The sequence below is a fragment of the Sturnus vulgaris genome, chromosome 15, assembly GCF_052056855.1.
Source record: "Sturnus vulgaris isolate bStuVul1 chromosome 15, bStuVul1.hap1, whole genome shotgun sequence".
In the NCBI taxonomy this organism is placed as follows: domain Eukaryota; kingdom Metazoa; phylum Chordata; class Aves; order Passeriformes; family Sturnidae; genus Sturnus; species Sturnus vulgaris.
The window spans coordinates 14,750,032-14,762,825 of NC_142257.1; the positions used below are offsets into that span (position 1 = coordinate 14,750,032).

At 35.7% G+C, this 12,794-nt stretch overlaps 1 long non-coding RNA gene across 2 annotated transcripts in view; it reads left to right on the forward strand.

Moving 5' to 3' along the window:
- LOC148222003 (uncharacterized) overlaps positions 1-10,355 on the forward strand; it is a 457,864-nt gene extending 447,509 nt beyond the window's left edge. For both annotated transcript variants that reach the window (XR_015807065.1, XR_015807066.1), the window contains one exon: positions 10,224-10,355. This is a non-coding gene — a long non-coding RNA (uncharacterized LOC148222003). The remainder of the gene's footprint in view (positions 1-10,223) is intronic.
- The last annotated feature ends 2,439 nt before the right edge of the window (positions 10,356-12,794 follow it).

Sequence of the window (12,794 nt, forward strand, 5' to 3'; positions counted from 1 at the left end):
CTGTCATGGTAACTTGACTGTATGAACTTCTTTTGAGTTTTCAAATTATAAAGGGCAATAAATATCAGTCTTTAATGCTGCAGGTCTCTGATAATTAGTGCATCCTCGTAATTAGTATCTTATCATCTGAGTACTTCAAAGGAGAAAAAAGCAACAAACACCTCAGAAAAACTATACAAAGGCTACAGACTGAAGAGCTGACATCTCATAGTGGAGATTCATGTGGTCTATCATAAAAAAAATAGCTTTTCTACAGTTATTAATCACCCACATCTGTTCCTAATGTTTCCACATGACATCATTGATTATAGTAAAGAAGCTGCTCCAGATGAAAAAGGGTAAATTAGCACTAGTTAAAAATGAGCATCCATAAGAAGAGCCAGGATAACTTAAATTCAGCTTTTTTTTTCTATTTTGAGAGTTATTTTGTGGAAATCTCTTGTTCAGAATGATAAATCAGAGAAAACTTTACCAGGGTGTCCCCTGGGTACCAGGGGTGACCCACTTCATGAGGAGAGGGGTTAAAAAAGCTGTCAGCATCCTGAAACCTTTGTTGAGAGGGCTGTGAGAAAGTTGGTGAGGATGGTTTCCTTCTTTCTTTTGGGAACCCTTTGATATTGGCAGTTTCTTCCTTCCTAGTTTTAGGGTGAATTTTGCTTGTTTTTATAAAATTTAGTCTGCTTATGTTTTTATTTTTACTTTCCATTGGTTCCATTCTTCTGTCTTTTTGTTTACTTTGTTTCCTTTAAAATTTATTTCATGGGAATGAAAAAACTTTGTCCTCCTGGAGTGATCCTAATGATTTGTGCTTATGTCCTGGGGCTTCTGTTGGTGCTGCCCAAGTCCTGTTCCAGAGTACACTTTATGAGAATGGTGGTTCATTCACTCCATGGTGAATAAGTACCTGTCATCACTATAAATTAAAAATAAATAACATTAATTCAAGGAACAATTACCTAATTGCTACACAATTGCTGCCAGAACTAAACAATGCCAGGCAAGACACTGGTCTGTCTGGATGATGCAAAGCTTGTAATCAGAGAAAAGCTGTGTCTTGTCTTTCCAATAGAGCCAAACACATTTGTTCTTGGAATTATTTTTCTTTTTTTATCATAGAAGCATGGAGACAAAGTATATGTGTAAGTCCACTAAACAAAAGATATAAACATAAGGTGAGGTCACTACTGTTGCTAAAATCTGGCAAATCTTGAACCTGTAAATAATTGTTTCTGTTGTTTTATAAAGGCAGAACGTAACTATTGTAAAAACCTTTTATAACATAGGAGACATTCAACCATAGTTATCTAAAAGCTCAGTCCTCTAAAGTGTAAATTCTACTTTTACTTCCTTGATAATGAGACCCTATGTTTCAAAGTATAAAATATATATTTATAAGGATATAGTATATATAAGGATTTAATCTTGGTTCCCTGTTTTTCAATTGCCTAACCACAGTTTGTCTATTCTATACCATAAAATATGGCAAAGACAATGAGCAGCAAGGTGACATTACTAAAGTTATTCCATTTTAAAAAACCAGCTTTTGTTTCTTTACTGATCCCTTAAAATACTGTTATTAAGCATTGGGAGGTGAAGATACCAAATGAAATAGCAGGAAGTCCTGAAGTCCTTCAGGAGGGTACAGTCTGTCGGAGGCCTCATACAGCTACAATCTCCTGCAGATAAAGCTTTTTCGCTCAACAGGTAAATCAGTCACTTTGTCTCAGTGTTAGCCAAAATCCTGCAGGTGTTTTAGTATCATTATCCCCAATGAAGAGAACGGGACACAGTTAAATATAAATGTTAGTGAAATTAGTGTAAACAATTGTTTTTAGACACCGAGGCAGGAAGGACACCTAAGTTCAGCCTCGCCTTTGATGCAAAAATACTTTGTATATTTTTTCTTTTTGGTGTATTTGCTCATACTCAGAATTAACCTATCCCAACTCTTTTCAAGTTTGAAGCAATTGGAACATGACAAGATTCTTCTGCCTACCAATGGCCCAACTACCTGGGCTTTGGATAAGCAGGATACTTAAGAGCTGAATCTGAAAGAAGTCTGTGCTTATAACAACCTAAGGCACTGTAGAACTCTCTGGGGACAGTTCATCATCACTGGATAGAAAACACAGCAGCAACACTCCTGAGTGGAGAGCCTCCTGGAATATCTAAGTGGAGATGCTGAACGGTGTCTTAAAGATTTCCTTTATTTGGACATTGTCCCTTCCAGTCCAGGAGTCAAAAAGCTTGACTTTGTAGTGGAAGGACATAAGTTGTTGTTACAAAGTCTGAATTCACTCCTTTATTAGGTTCACATTCTTCTGATCCGTAGGGAATCTTTAATTTGACTGGTGCTCCAGTTTCAAGGGGTTGGTAAAACATACCCTCACAAAAGCTGGGATTAGGATGTTCTTGGGGAGGCATGAGATGGGGCCCTGAGTCCTTTCAGCACAGCTGTTTTGTGGCTGTGTTCTACAGAGCAAAGTGAGATAAGCACCAAACGTGGTTTATTAACAGATGAAGACTTTGATACTGCTTGATTTAGATGCAAATATTAATTTAAGTAAATATCTGTGATTAACTGGCTAGGGACCTTGATTCTACCTTGAATATGATGGTCAAGGATATTTTGTAAAACATCAGTTTCTAAAATTACTTTTAATGTCCTCTCTTTCCAATAAACTTTAAATCACCCAAATTATACATTATAATGATCACCTACATGGGATTCTTGTCAGAAGAGCCAGAAGATGAAGGAGTTACAAGACCATCCTTCCTCCATTAATTTTCATGTCAGATACATGATTAAAATGTTGTGTAATGCCAGAAAGCTTTAGTGACCAGGAAAATTTATGACATTGTATTCCACTTTATTTTTAGGGTGTGGGTTTTTTTGTTTTGTTTTTACTCCCTAACAATCTTTATGAAAATTAGTAACTGCTCTATTTTAGCTTCGTGTTTATTCACAGGGCAGTTTTCCATTGCACTTCTATCTTCTGAAGGGAAATCAGGTCTACACCATCATAGTTATGACTAGCCAGGGGGCAGCAGAGTTTATTTCAGACAATTAAAATAACAATTACTGTTGGAGACACTAATAGGAACATCCTTTTGCTTGTTAGTTCTACAATCCTAATGGTATGATTAAAACATCCCCAAATTATTGCATTGTACTGATTGCCTGCTTTCTAGAAGCTTTTTTACTAAAAATATGGTATAAAGATCTTTCCATTTCCATGGTGGTTTTCACAGTTTCTTTGCCTAAAAGCGATACAACCACTGCTGGAAGTTATCTGATGTAAAATAAGATAAAGTTGCCTGGACTCTTTGCGTTATTATTTATATGTTATATAGAGATTTTAATGTAAATTTTCAGATTATGCAGAAAACTATGCTAACCCAGCTAAGCATGGCTGGAGCTTAAACAGTGAATGTAATTAACAGTATATTTGCTGAATATGATGGTTGAAGTTTTGCAAAAAAATGTGTTGGAACACATTTACAATATCACAGTTTCATATTAGTGTGTACCTTGTCTGAGCTGTGGACTTGGTTATTTCGTTGGGCCTGTTACAACTGCTTTTGTTTACGTTAAAGTTCTGCAGAGGCTTGGTTATGCTGAAGCCAGTCGAGGTAATTTCAAACGCTTGTGTACATTTTAAGAAACAAAACAAAACAAAAAGAAAAATAAGAAATTAGAGTTTGATCTTATTAAGTCCGAAACAACTTCATTAAGAAAAGGGAATATGTTTATTCTTCTTTGAGCTCCACAGAGTCCAAAGAACAGTTTAAAACTACTCATGTTATTGATCTTTACTACGATGGTTGCATCCAGTCCCTGTTTCATGCATGACTGTGATGGAGTGCAGCAAAGAAAAATCTGAATATCTTGTCTCTACTCTGCTAACTTCTCTATCTTAGCAATTTCTCCTCTGAAAAAGCATTGTCAGCATAGGTGATACATGGCTGGCTTCTGTACCTCCGGGGTACTGTTCCGTGATGCTGAGGACATTTTAAGATCTAACTGCATTTAGTTAGGAGGCTTTAGAAAATTTGTTAGTGCAGGTCTGCTTGAAGTTCAAGCTTTTAACCAGTAATAAATATTGTTTTAACCCTGCTTTCTAAAAATTCACAGTCTGATTTACTAATTCACTTATGTATGCCACATTAAAATCATATCTCATATATAAATGCTATTTGTCATCTAGGTATCCTTGTTCACAGTTATTTTCTTCAGCTCTACTGATGCTCTCTTAATATATAATCAAGAAGTCTTGTAACTCTGCATATCTCACAATAGCTTTGCACAGATATCATTGTACTATATTCTGTTAGGAAAAAAAAAAAGACAGTGGTAAATGGCCTTAGTGTATTCTTGTACCCATTTGTGTTATGCTAAGATAGCATTGGTGGCAGTCTTTTCAAGCAATACATATTTAGATTATCTTAAATATAAAGGATTTTTATAAAGGATCCTCATCCCTTTCCTTGATACAGTTTGGACAAAAAATAAAAGTAACAATCACACTTGAAATTGTATGAGCAAATAAAGGAATTAAAAGATGGTCTCAGGGTTCATATTATTTATATTTTTGCATTAGATGGACAATAAGTCCTGCCATGTATGGCAACGTGATCTATTTGTAAAATAGAGAAGTAGTATAGGCACATACGTTGGGTTTTTTTTCCCTGATAACATAAAATGGAAAAAGAAAAAGCTCAAAGAAGGATAGTATTTATTGCTTGTATGGGTTTGACTTAGATCACAAGACAAAATGGTTTTCCTGTTCTCTGGTACAGATGTGCAACCTTGTGAATGACAATAATCTTATCCATTCCGGTGCAAATATCCTTTTGATAGTCTCATTTATTAGATGCGTGAAATCTATGGCCTTCAATCTTATGTGTTCACATGATTCTAATTTAGGTAGTAGTGCATAGAGATGTGGTCACCAACCTGCATGAGCACTGACAGGGTATTTACAGGTGCTTTTAACCGAGCAGCTGTGAATGCCGCAAAGCTGCAGCTTCCCTGTGAGCACCTGAAAAGAGCAGCACCCCTGCCCGGAGGGAAACACAGCCTCCTGGCTCCCTGCTTAGCACAAATCTCCTGCTTAATCTGCGGTTCTCTGGTGTGCTGCTGCAGAAGAGCATTGCTGAGATTTAAGGTGATATTTGAAAGAGAAATGGAGAGGCTGGGAGGGAAGAAAGAATGAGGTAGAAAATAAAGTAGAGGCACAGGCATAATACTCTAATTAGCCTTGTCCTGCTTCTACCAAGCTGTTCTTACATCTGAGCCATCTGCTGAATAATTTGAATCACCTCCTTGTTACTGGACAGAGTTGAGAAAAAAAATCACATTTCTTAGGAATTTTCATGCCCATTGGTTCCCCTCATTTGCAACTTATCCTTTCAGGATGTCACTGGAGCTCACCAGCCAAGTCAGTTTAAGCTGAATTTTTTACAGTGACTATGGATTTTTATTCAGTTCTTTGCATTACTAACATTATTGTGTTCTAAATGGTCTTCTATGTAGACAAATTTTGAATTGATATGATAAAATTTCTGAACGGCCACATTTTTTCCTGCAACATTTCTCATACTGAAAACCACAGGCATACAACTTCTCTTTTGATCTAGAGTTTTGCTTTGATCAAAATTCATTTCTGGATTTTAAAATATCTGGGCTTTATGAGTATACAGTGCCACTCAATAAATGGCTGGAGAGGTTAAACACTTGCAGTATTAAAAGTGTGCATTTTTAGATGGAATTTGTGATACTTAGTCTTGTAAAAATCATTTAATCTTTGATGACTAGACCAATAAGTCTCAATTATTAAATTTCTGTTTTCCACAAATGGTTAAAACTAAACTGCCTAAATAAAGGACTGCAAAACTCACACAGGGGGTATTTGTAATTTATATATTTAATATCTGGACCCAGAATATCTTCAATGTTGTTGGTAGCAGCTCTTAATCCTTTCAGTAGATCTGGACTTTTTCTACTCTGGCCCTTGGTGAAGCACAGTGGCCTTCTTTCAGATTGCAATGACTTGAAATCATTGAAATTTTGGGACCCAGGGATCTGAATTTTAATTAAAAGAGAAGAGACTTCTCTCACTTTTCAAAATCCATATTGACTATCTAATGTTGGATATGGACCACAGACTGTCAGGCTTCCCAGGTGAAGGTATTGTAAACTGAGAAGATATTTTTGCATTCTGTCAGCTTCCCTCTTTCTCTCCCATTAAATCGTCATATTTTCAGTGTATTGTGAAAGTTTCAAAAGAGGGTGGAGCTCCTACTCATGTAAAATTTATAGTCTGGAAGCTAACAGAATTGGCATGATAATTATGCTCCACTCCCTTATTTTTTCTGCTTTTGCTTCCCTTTATTCTTTTACTTATTTTTTTTTCTTTTAAATGTGGGAATTTCTGGATTCCATGCCTTTGGCACTTGTAAGTTTACTGTGTCAGCCTGGCAAGCTGATGACCTAGAAGTGCTGCTACAGCTGTAAATTCTTGCTGCAGATAAACTGCTAGCCTTTTCATTTATCAACAGGAACAGCCAAAAAAAAAAAAAAATACAAAAAAACCCAGAGGAAAATCAGAAAAGGTAAGAAAGAGTAAGAGGGTGTGTGTGAAATACATTGAATATACAAATTTTGCAGAGGAAATGACCAAGCCTTAGCTTATCTCAGGAGTTCAGTTATTCTCCACTCTTTTAATAGAAAAATAAATCTAAGCCCGAGAGAGGTGAATATGTTTGTCATCTGATTTGACTACTTTTTTTGTACACCCTTGTTTATGTTATTGTCAGGCCTTGGCATCCTTGAATTTCTACTATGCTCTTGTATCCTATGGATCTATTCTCTGTGTGTCATAAAAGACACACAAGCAGATATTTCCCCCTATATTCTTCCTCATAAATACTTGCATTTGTTAACACTGGTAACATTCAGAAATGCTAATAACATTGAGCTTCCTCCACCTCTGCAGCTACAGCTTATACCTGATTTTATTTCATTGAAAAGAGACTTAACATTTCTGAGTAGGCTGTTATGTTGTATTTTTCTACTCAAACTCTGAGGATCACGTTTGTCTGAGTTTTCTTTGTGGTAATCATGGATATGCTGCTGTATATTGTGCCCATAATTGACTGTGGCTTTGACTCATTTTACTATAGAATGGAGACCATTTTTATGGCAGAGAATCTTTTTGTGACATCCATTCCTCAAGGATGCATTGCTCTCTCTTGAGGTGGAGAGGGGAATGATCCAGTATGTATATTTGGGACTTAAGGCTGTGTGAAGCACCAATGCAAGCAAGAGTCCAGGGAGGTATTAGACAAAACTTTCCTTTTCTATACATGCAGAAAAAGTACGTAAAAGCCTATCATGTATTCTTCATGTGGGTGTGGGATCAGTGATCAATTTGAATACTCTGATTTGACCAGTAAATAACATGTCTGCTCAGCATAACAATAAGGCTTTCCCCCAATATACAGTATCCCAATGTACAGTTCAGAAAATTTGTGATTTCTTGGTCACCTTTAGAAGAGATAAGCAGCCAGATGTGCTGCTACTTTGAACTGTGGCAGAAAAAAATTACATTGTAATTTAAATATACTGCAACCACAGTTATAGTTTCTATTATGTACCTTGTCAGTGTAATGACTATGGAATGAAAATAAAATAATAATATGAAAAATACCCAAATCAGCCATGGAACATTCCCATAACATTCGTGCTAAATGAGTGATTTAGCTCCATAAAGCTATTTTTGCTCCATGAATTCTGATGATCCTGGTGCTCTTCATTCTGAGATGTGTGAAGTAATGTGCAAGTGTGAGGGTGGATGTTCCTCATGTATGTCTTGAAAAACTATGATGCAAGGAATTTAGCCTCTTCATAATTTAGAGGATTAGATTTCAATTTAAGTCATTAAATGATTTGGAAATAGATATCAATATTGTTGGAGTGAACATCATGGTTTGCACCCCTGATGTGCTGAGCATGTTAGAATTGTTGAAGATAAAATGTTTGGTAGGAATCTACCTCAACATATGGTTCTCTGGTACAAACTGTTTGTTGTCTTAATAAAGAGATAAATCTTTTGAACACCCCCATGACAATTAACACATCTTCGTTAAAGTCACTATACTGCATGTGTTTGTAGAAGGTCTGGAAATTTTTCATTTTCCTTAATTTTCAGTTTTCTATAATTTTCCAATGGTATGCCTTGGCTTTGGAAAGTATTCGGAAAAAACAGCAAATATTTTAATCTCTCTTTCCAAATCTGAAGTTACATGAACAATGACAGACCAAGACTAAATTCTGGCACTGTCCACTCAAGTATGTATGATCAAAGTTTACATATAATTCATGGCATTATCAGAAGTAGTCATGTATTAAAGTTTGAATTAATTCAGAAAGCAAAAAGCATGGTGCCCAGATCATTTAAATGGACTTGTGTAAAAGATGCTGTACTTCTTAAATCTCTATATAAAGAATATAAAGAAGTGTAAGCCAGACATCTGCATGATCAAGCTGGTTTCCAATTGCAAAATATTTTTTCAGAAGCTGAACTGAACATCTTTGATATTTTTTAAATAAGATATTTGGGGTTTTCTCTAACATTTTCTGTTTAAGATAAATTAATCAAGGGGGTGTGATTCATTACTTTGAGGTTAGTCCATGCTTATTATAAATGTATCAGCAGCCTCAGGGAAAGCAACCAATCCATAGCAATTGAGTGTCTAGAGGCAGCAAGATGAGGAGATGATGTAATTAGTACTGCATAATGAGTCACATGATGGAAAAAAAAATCCTTACATGACACTGTTTTGCCTGAGAGGCCAATGTGATTGTGTATACTTACTGTATTTTTCCATTTTTTCTTTATTTCACGCTTATGTATCTGATCAATTAAATGAATTCATCTAATTGTTGATACATGGAGTAATCACAACCCCAGGCCCTCTTTGAGTGGGCTTTTTGGGCTAATTGATAGACTAGTTTGTTTGAGATTTACTGGAAATTCATACTGGGTTTTGTTTGTTTATTTGTGGTCTTTGGATTGAAATTTATTGTATGGTATTTTTAATAGCCTAGCAAGTATCACTATGATTTCCCCAGGAGACTAAGGTAACAACTTCCTAGTTTGCAAGGTCAAGGTAGATTTTGGGGGAGGAGCAAACTCCATGTAAAATTCCATGTATGGCTCATGTTCAAAAGAATTGACATTATATCCACACATTGCACTGTGTAGCTTGGAATGCATCGGAAGAAGATTTTTAACCATTTACTGGGTTGAATTTTATTGTACAACAAAAAAACCAATATTGTAAACAATGATTTGGACAGTATGAAGCAACTATAAAATGTGACAGGGAGTTGATATTTTCCAGAGAAGTACCTGTATTGTGGATTAGATGGGTGGAGGGGAGTCCTGGGCCATTTTATAGAAGCCTTATGCCTACTTTCTTTCTGGAATACCTTCAGTGTGTTTATAGCATCTGTTTTTCATAAATGGTGCCCTGTGTGGAAATGTAATCCTGCTACTCCATAACACATACAATAGAAGAGACTGGGTTATCTCCAGGGTTAGTTCCTTCCTGTGAGTAGGGTCTCATGGATGGACACGTGGGGCTGTTGAATCCACACGTCCCTCCTGCTTTGCCATCCTTTGGACATTGCTGACAGAGCCAGCAGTGCAGTTTCCAAAGCTCCATGTGCATTGCAGAAGCTACATTGAAATAAATATTGGAAGATGAGGTATATAATATTGGAACTTATGTGTTAGCATATAGATATTTAAAATAAGCGTTTGGGTATTCCCTCATTGTGCCACAGAAAACCTTTTAAAACTGGTGCCTAAAAGAAGTATTTAACTTTGAAGAGCAGCCTGCAAGGTTAATACTAGATATTCCCAAAAAGACATTTCTTTATGGGTTTATAAATCCCAATATATTAGGAGTAAAATACAGGGCACCTATCACAGAACACCAGGTGTGATGAGTCTCAGGAAGGCCACATATTTTAGTCACTAGATGTGATATTCAGGCACACTACCATAGAAAGTACCAAACACTTTTTGTTGCAACATGTTTTCTGTGACCCAGACTTTATGATTGTTCAGAAATAGAAGTCAAATTGAAAATTTAGACAATAAATCTAATGACCTTTTTTTTTCATTTTGGTGTTTCCTTGTCTTTTCATTTAGATGTAATCACTGCAATGGAAGACTGAGGGCAAATGAAATTAAACCAGTTGGGTGAATTAGCTCAGCAAGGGACGGTTCACAGGAGAGTCTTTATCTACTCTTTCCACAGACTGTGTGTGTGTAATTGCAGGTAAGGGCACTGGCTGCATTTTCTTCAATAGAACAATTATAATAGGAATTATAATTAAAGGTCTGATATTATACTCATGACTAGATATTTGGATCAAAATTGTACATGCCCTAGCTTGAAGCATGTTCTAAAAATGTATTTGATTAAATTTATATTTTATTGCATCCCTTCAGGGGTGTGATTATGCAGCCAAAATTACTCAGTTAATTTTAAAATTATGCATATAAAAACTGGCTATTTTTATTAAGTATTTCAGACTTTGAGTGCACTGGATTTTATATTGAGGTATTGTTCAAAGGAAAGTTCATATATGCATATCTCTGCATATTACAGTACTATGCTTGTAAAGTTTTCTCAGAGTAATATATATGATGTACCATAGCATAAATTTGAGGTACCCAAGACCTTTTGAAAAGCCGTGGCAGAATCAAGCACCTAATTACTGTCTGTGACAACAGCAATCTCATGTAAATGTCTCAGTGTTGTGTGTCACAGTGAGAATGAAGACATTTATTACTCTGCACATAATGCTGTGCCAGATTTTGTGATAGCTAATAACAGAAAATCTTATTTGTCACTGCTGCAAATACTCTGGAGGAGGACTAATGCCTTTTCAAAATACCTTAACTCAGATCATCTCTAGCTAAAACCAGCACAGAATGCAAAAGTTCCTCAGTGGCCCCTACAAAGGTGCATTTTATAGTAGCTTAATCTAGAACCCAGTGTGCCGATTTTGGAGAGTGTTTTGCTTACAGAGAAGAGATACATATGAGGATTTAGCAGACAATATGACCAGATAGTTTTCTGCTACAACATATTGGTGAGGCTTTTGAACCTGAAAAAGAAAACATGACAATAAATAGCAGGTGACATTTTCAGTGTGAGCCCTTAGCTTACATTATAACGTACAACACTCTACTTCTAAATGTATAGCAAGCACATAAGTGGCTTTTGAAAACTCTGGAAATATTCTCTAATTTTTCTTGTGTATAAAATGTGTTTCTTCTTTAGAGAAGTCCCTGACAGAATTTAGAGTAGACTACAGTGAATTAGAAATTTTACAGAATTAAGTGATAATGTATTTAATGTACAATATATTTGGTGTCACTATAGGAAAATAATTGTGCTGATTTAAAATCATAGTTGGATCAGCAATCCGTGTCTTGACTTGACTTGGTATTAGATCAGCTAGAGAATAATCTGTACCTTTGCATATTCTAAATGTTTTTGTGAAGCCTGTTACTTCTATTGAAGAACTTCTATATCCTCATGCTGCAAATGAAAGATGTGCTAAGACAGAAGTTTCAGTGTGTATCTTGTTTTATCTTTTTTTCATAGGTTTTCTGTGCAGGGATTTAACAAAGTCTTGATTTCATGTGTCTTTTATGATATTTCAAAGAATACGTTGGAAGAATTTGGTGGTATACCTAAAAATTGGAATTTCTTGTAGTTAAAAGAACATTAGAAATGAAAAAGAACAGGATTCCAGCCTGAAAGTAGGGATTCGTTTGTGCACAATCCTGGTTATCCCTAGTCCTGGTAAATTCAGTTTCTCATTTCTGTTAATTGTGTGTATGTAAGAGTGTGCAAAGAAGGTGGGAACATTCCCTGAACACAGCTGCTGTTTTCTGAAGCCGAATCTTTGCGATGCACCTGCGTTGTGAGGATCTGTTTTCCATTGGAGCACCTGCTTGCTGTTCTCCCATATTCTCTTTGTGAATATCTAACAAGTGGAAAGAAGCTGGAGATTTTTTCAGGGATCGGCAAGGACAAAACCAAAAAGAATTCAGCAGGATGAAAACAGCAAGGGCTGAGTATAAGTAGATGAGAAGGTTTCCCAACTCTTTTGTTCATCATCAGAAGTATTCTGAGTGATCTTTTTACATGAGATCCTTAAAATATATCAGAAATGCCTGCATTTCTTTTTTGAATGCTCATTCTACAGACCTAACTAGTTTTTTATTTGGTACACTTTTCCTCGAAGGTTAGAGGGGCAGATAAAATACAGGTTCTTTCTAGTCAAGGAAGTCCTGTTTTGTTTTGGGGTTTTTGTTTTTAACTGTGAATGGTAATTGTAAGATTGATAAATGTCTGATGGTAAATGCTGCTTTGACTGTTTTTACCTTCTAAAGAAGGTCTGTCCAAATTTAGAAAAATGAAGAGACTTTACAATGCATTAAGGTATTTCTGGTTGAATGGTATATGTGAAATTCTTCAACAAAAGCATGGTATTATATAAAAAACAGCTTTAAAAATTGGGATGTTAACTTTGTGTGTATATATGTATATATATATATATATCTCAAACCTCTCATGCTTTCTCTGTACAAGTGGAACTGCATTCATAGCACTGTTAATTATTAAGCATAACATTGTAGGACTACCTAGTTTGTAATGTTTCTCTAAAATATGTTTTTATCTCAGTGCTAATATCAACAACA